Source organism: Drosophila sechellia, chromosome 3L, assembly GCF_004382195.2.
Source record: "Drosophila sechellia strain sech25 chromosome 3L, ASM438219v1, whole genome shotgun sequence".
NCBI lineage: Eukaryota > Metazoa > Arthropoda > Insecta > Diptera > Drosophilidae > Drosophila > Drosophila sechellia.
The window spans coordinates 13,559,817-13,565,935 of NC_045951.1; the positions used below are offsets into that span (position 1 = coordinate 13,559,817).

At 39.9% G+C, this 6,119-nt stretch overlaps 1 protein-coding gene across 6 annotated transcripts in view; it reads right to left on the reverse strand.

Moving 5' to 3' along the window:
• The window catches only part of LOC6605609 (whirlin), a 35,011-nt gene extending 32,452 nt beyond the window's left edge, over positions 1 to 2,559 (reverse strand). For 5 of the 6 annotated variants that reach the window (XM_032717963.1, XM_032717962.1, XM_032717960.1 and 2 more), the window contains exon 1: positions 1,012 to 2,558. The gene's annotated coding sequence lies outside the window, so the exon portion shown is untranslated. Of the gene's footprint in view, positions 1 to 1,011 lie in introns of all 6 variants that reach the window. The other variant, XM_032717958.1, reaches the window with a different exon arrangement.
• Between the last annotated feature and the right edge of the window lie 3,560 nt (positions 2,560 to 6,119).

The window sequence follows — 6,119 nt, forward strand, 5'->3', positions numbered from 1 at the left end:
GATTGAATTCAACGGCTAAATATTACCCACTTGCGTGAATTATTAGTATTATTATTATGTTGGACCACCGAAAACTATGCAACACTTTTGTTTTTTGAACGATTTTTTTGGTTCGCTGCCATCATTTTTGCTCTGCATAATTGATGGCTGAGCTTTTAATTGAAACTGAGTTGTGGTTATTATGAGTATAACGAAGGGGACGTGTCCGAACGGTTCGCGGAAAATTTATGCAAATTAAGATTGCACTGGGGGCGGTTGCAATTAAAGCCAAATTGCTGCGTGAAGAGCGGAGAAAAAGAATAAAAGTTCTGTAATTGAAGAGCGTTTGAAGGGTGCGAGTGCCGAACAGGGCTTGAGATGGAATCGAGAAGAGCGTCCTTGAAGAATTGAACGTTTTTTTCCGGCAAGAACTTGTTAGTCCATAGGAAATTTGTAATTATTTGTAGAAATAGGAAGGTGTGAAATTAACACTTAGTAACCTATATTTACAAAAAATCTTTCTCTGCAAAACTTATTTTGCGGATATACACGAATTTGGAAATTGGACAAATTAAAATTGTCACACTTTCGAAAATGGCTCAAAATGACTTCTTATAAAATGTTCATATTCACTTTTAAATTTGATAACTGTATGATTGTAGATGGTATTCTCCGTTTAAGTTTCATTTGTTAAATAACTTATAACCCATATCTTAATGACTTATATAGTTCATGTCGCCATGTATTGTTCCATATAAATGTAAAGTTCCATTAAAATCTGATATCGAGCAGCTATGTGCTCAATAAAAAGGAGACCAATAATAATACTTGAAACAATGAGAATGAGGATACACTATATCCTTGTGACAAGTTTCGCAACTTTTTATTTAGCACACTTTTGCTGGCCGAAGCATTCAGACCTATCGCCCATTCAAAACTATAAACACAATGATTTATTATACGAGTATCAAGTCCTTTCACTGCACCTTATTTGTGCCTTATCTGTGTTCACAATTTGGGTTGTATGCTCACCTGTTTGGAATTCTAAGGATACATTAAAACTGCCGTTGCTCGGGCGCGGTGTGTGTGTGTGTGGGCGAGTGGCGGCCTGAGGAGCCTGTGTGTTGGCCAGTGTTTGCTGGAGGCCCCTATTGAATGGATGGTGACACGACCGGACGCTCGTCCTGTCCGCAACACACAGTTGTCCTGCTGCCAGGCTTCCTGCAGCAGTCAGCTGATGCTGATTGTGACGCTCCTGCTGCTTGTGGCATGCAAAAAGTTTTCCCTTTGAGTTTTCCAGCGCCGTCCGTCCGTCCGTCTCTCTCTGTCTGTCTGTCACTCTATGCGCTTCCTGCCTCTCGATGCCGCCACGTTGTGGCGAGAGTGAAAGTATTTTTTTTTTCAATTTTTTTTTAGTTTGCCTCTTTGTTGTATTTTATCGTGGTGAATTAAGGTTGAGGGTGCTACTCTCTCTCTCTCTCTCGCCAAGCTTTCTCCCACGCTCAGAGAGCTAGGCACATTTTCTGGTTGAGTAAATTGTTGAAATAATATGCATGATATTTGCCAGCGACACAGGGACACTATGGTTGAGGCTCATAGATAATATTTAATAATTTTATTGGTGATTATTTCGGTTTCGTATGCTTACAGCAGAATTCAGTTGGAAAGTTTTTGTGTGTTATGGGCCGTATAGTTTCTGTTCTCTGTACGCCTATAATCTGAATACTCCGTATCCCGACCGAGCACTCCGATACCGAATCCGAATTTCGGACTGACGACTCCGAATCGACTATCGTACGTGGCGAATTTGACGTTTTGTGTAATTTAACCTTCTGCCCTACTCTTCTCGAATGCGTCATCGGGAATCGCGTAGAGTGGAGTTGAGTCGAATCGAATCGCTTATTTATTTGCTTAATATTTTATTTGGCACCCACACACGCGCACGCACACTTTGTTGCACATGTTTGCATTTTTGCTGGCATATAATATTTTGGTTTTATTAAGCATACGCCATGTTGTACGACGCGGACCCTCGAACAGCGAGTTGAGAGCCTTGGCCAGAAGCCGTCAAGGTTATTATTTCCTTGGTGTTTGCCTCAAAAAGTAACCCTCATCTGCACTGTTTCTATTATTTTTCCCTTATTCTTCTGCAACCAATTTAATGAAGGGCCCTTCTCTGTGGCTCTAGTTCAGCCTGTTCGTCGCTGTATCTAAATGCCCCGTGCATATTGCCAAAAAAAATTGTTGAAGGAGGAAAATCGTTTCACACATTACACACAACAACACGGAAGAGGCAGAATTGCCCTGTCTCTTTCCTTCTTTCGCCTTAGACTGCCCATAATTGGCGTACTTGCTTAACTGGCATTTCAAAACACTTTTTATTTCGATTTTTTTGGGGTTATTTGGCGGAAGCCTTTTGCAATTATTTTGTAGCCAACTTTTTTCTTTTCCACGAAGCGCGATTTGGGCTGCGATTTTGTAGTTTCTTTCCCTTCGCTCTCTCCTTCTGTATATTGTTTTATTTTTCAGCGGAGCTCCGCGTCTTGACCGTTTGGCTCCACTTCTCCGACTACTTTGAAGGCTTCGCTTCGCAGAGGCCTCGGCCCAAAAGCTTTCCCCGATTTTGTAGGCTTCCGTGCAGCCAAAGAGAGCAACGCACCGAAAGCAGAATCCCCGCCGAGACTGACTGGCGACGTCCTGGCGAGCTTCGTGCTTTCTCCCTCTCTCGCGTATGCTGTTCCTACACAACAACAAAATTTTGAATATTAATTAAAATTCTTATTTTGCATGTCCTATGAATTTAATATTATCACAAAATGTATTCACGATTTTTATTAAATATTTTGCAAGAATTTAATTTTGTATCCTTTATTGTAGGTAATATTTTTGTTTAGATATTAAGAAATATATTAACATTTTAATTATTTTTCTGAGTGCACTTCTCTCTTTGGCCCTGGGTTCTAGGATTCTCTTGTTGGTCTTGCACTCAAAGTTTGCGTTGTTTGGATTTTGTTATTTTAATGTTCACTGAGCAGTCCCTGAAGAGATGGACGAGGGGAGGGAGTCCCAGGATAGAGGGAATACGAGCGAGGGGTGTGTATTCTCAGTCTCATTTCCAGTGTGCTTTTTGAGGATTTCTTTCGTGTAATTGTTTTCGTTACGTTTGTTACGTTTGTTATGGGCACCAGGTCCACATGCACCTAAAATGTAGACGTAATTGTGCACTATAAAAAATTTTCACTTTACGGGTCATTGCCCTTCCAAATTTAAATTGATTTTAATAAAAAGTTATAACAAGCATTTATGTTAATCTTATAATTGTAACATTGCTTATTAATTTTTACAGATATAAATTAATCAACGCCTATTAGAATATTTAAAATTCTATCGCTATAACAAAGTCTGAACTATACAAGAAACACAATACTGAAAGCCTAATTATATCACCCATATGGGATTATATCAAACTTAATTTTCCGTAGTGTTCATACGTAGTTTAAAATTTTTCGAAATTGTAATATCAATGCCGAATAAAAATAATTGAAATAAAATGTCTCAAATTACAATTGCTCGGCTTAAGATCTCGTAGCTACAATGGCTTAATGCAACATTTTATTGAAGTTTTTGCCCAATTAAGTGTCTTGGTGTAGCCATAAAACCCATCCAACAAACCCGCGCCCATCAAAACCTTCCCAGCTACCCCAACCCCTGCATTTTCCTTCGCTTTACTCTCCATCTCGAATTTCCCCGAAGAGAGGGAAATCACTCAATAGTCCGAAAAGCGAACTGAGGCCCATGCGATGAGACCCAATATAACCAGGTAATGCCAGAATTTGCAGAAAAGCTCTCTCCTTGTCAGAGTTCCCTCTCTCTGTCTCTTTTATTGGGGAACTCTCCCACGCAAGAACTCAACACAGCTGGCAAAGAAACGTCAAAAATATGTGACAGGAGCTACACGATGAGGAAGAAGCAGAGAAGGACTAGTTTGGCAGGTAGCACAGGTCCTTTATTCTCTCTCTAGGGAGGCTGTGTGCTGGTGAGTGTGTGGCAGAGAGAGTGGGAAATGGGCGAAGGGAACTAGTGTGAGTAAGGGCCCGACACGTTGTTGCATTCTCGCCTGCCTGAGAAAAACGCTCGAAAGCAGGCAACTGAAAATAACGGCATGATTCCTTTGGCTTGAAGTTTCCAGAGGATTGCAGAAAATAGTAATTCATTTGATTAACCATAGAAATACTTTTATATATACAAATTTATTTTTTCAAATTATATTATATTTTTCAAATAATATTTTATTTTAAATGCTTCCAATTTTTTTCATTTTATTATAAGTTTTTAATAAAGCGTTGGTATTAAAATTACATACAAAGACAGTATTACTATTGCAAATATCATCCGCATTTGATGAATAGCCAATTCGCAAGGGTATTTAAGTCACCTGGCACGAGTCTTCGTTTTAAGTTTCGGGTTTTCCTTTTTGTGTTTGGCTGTTTTTTGTTTGAAGGTTTCACCTGGTGTCGATGGAAATGTACACGTGCTATATGGTGGGTATATGGTCGAGGGAATCGTTAAGGAAGAGGGTGTAACCCGCAAGGGGTGGGGGCTTGTGTGTGGCATGGAGGAATGGAGAAGGCCAAACTAGACTGTCGTCATGATACCGCCAGCCCTAATCCCCCTCTTTCTTCTAGGACTTTCTAATTGAATTTCTTGTTTTGACCTGCAGTTGTGACCCTGTCTTATCAATTTTCTTTGTGGGTATGTGTTGAATTATGTCATTCCAACTGCGTCATTGTGTCTGCTTGAGGTTATCGATTATTCCTTCTCAGTTATGACGAAACGCTTTTGTACGCTAGAAATTGCTTTTACCTCCTTCACTATCCCCCACTCTCACTGTCTTGCTTCCGTTGCACTGAGAAAAATACAAGTATACCCAGGTTCCCTCATGCGTTATTAATGTATGTAGTTTTGTTCAATTATTACTAAATTCGACTATCATTCTGAATCTATAATAGATCTATCAGATTTGAAAACCATAAATTAAAAGACATAAACAATTTAAATTCATATTTAATGCAATTGTTGTAGAGCTTTCTTAAAATTTAATTTAAATCATGGCTTAACCTAAGTAGTGGGTATTGTACAACCGATTTGCTTATGATTTTCTTTGCGTGCTCATGACTTGCACAACGATGACGTCATTGTTAACCCCGGAGCTTTCACTATGTTCACCTCCTGCTCACCGCCACGCCCCCTTGTGGCAGCACTCCACTTAGATGTCACCACCCACTTTTCAGCCCTTTTGAGCAGCCTCAACGTCAAGTCAAGTCAACTTATTTCCATTTCCATTTGATGCTTGATGCGGATTTTCACCGACTAGTTTGAGAAAGTTTGTTTTTCGAGAGCTTTTCAAGTTAGTCCCGATGTCCTGCCACGCCCCCTTGCCCTTACATCCTCAATTTGTTTGCCTCTGTGGGTTTTATTATTGCGGAACGAGATTATTTATTTTTTGTCATTGAAGTGATCTAATTAAAGTTTGTCTCGGCCCAAAAATTATACGCGCCGGAAAAGGGGTAAGAAAAGCGAAATTTGTTTTCAGCGAAAGTTTGGGGGCGGGTCACCACCCCATTTGAAGGTGCAACTTGTTTTCGTTTCCGACGACCAAAAGTTGTTAAAAGCCAAAAAAGTAATTTATTTCGGTTTTACTGCCTTCATCTCCTCGCTGTGTTAGTGTGTGTGTGTTTCAGCCTGCAAATGTAATGAGATGTTTTGACCCGCTAACTTGGTCCTTTCTTCTAACCCCTTCCTTTAGCCTTGTGGATGCTGATTTGGTTTGAAGCCTTGGCCAAGTTCTCTTGGCATCGGCTGCTTGATAATCAGATTTTTCCGCTTTTCGTCCTTCTTCGCTTTTCACATCGAAATGGGTTAACTTTTTCAGTCGACTCGGGGGTTAAGTTTTCACATAGCCAAGCCCCGGACTAATCAAAGTTGGAAATCAGTTTTGTTGGATTACTAATACCTTAAATGGAATGACAAATTTGCTGACAAAGATGGGATGACATGATATTCGGAATATATCGAGGATGTGATTCTAGCAAGGTGTCTAAGAAAAACATCAATTTGTTTGTCGCTCAAAAAAAACATAA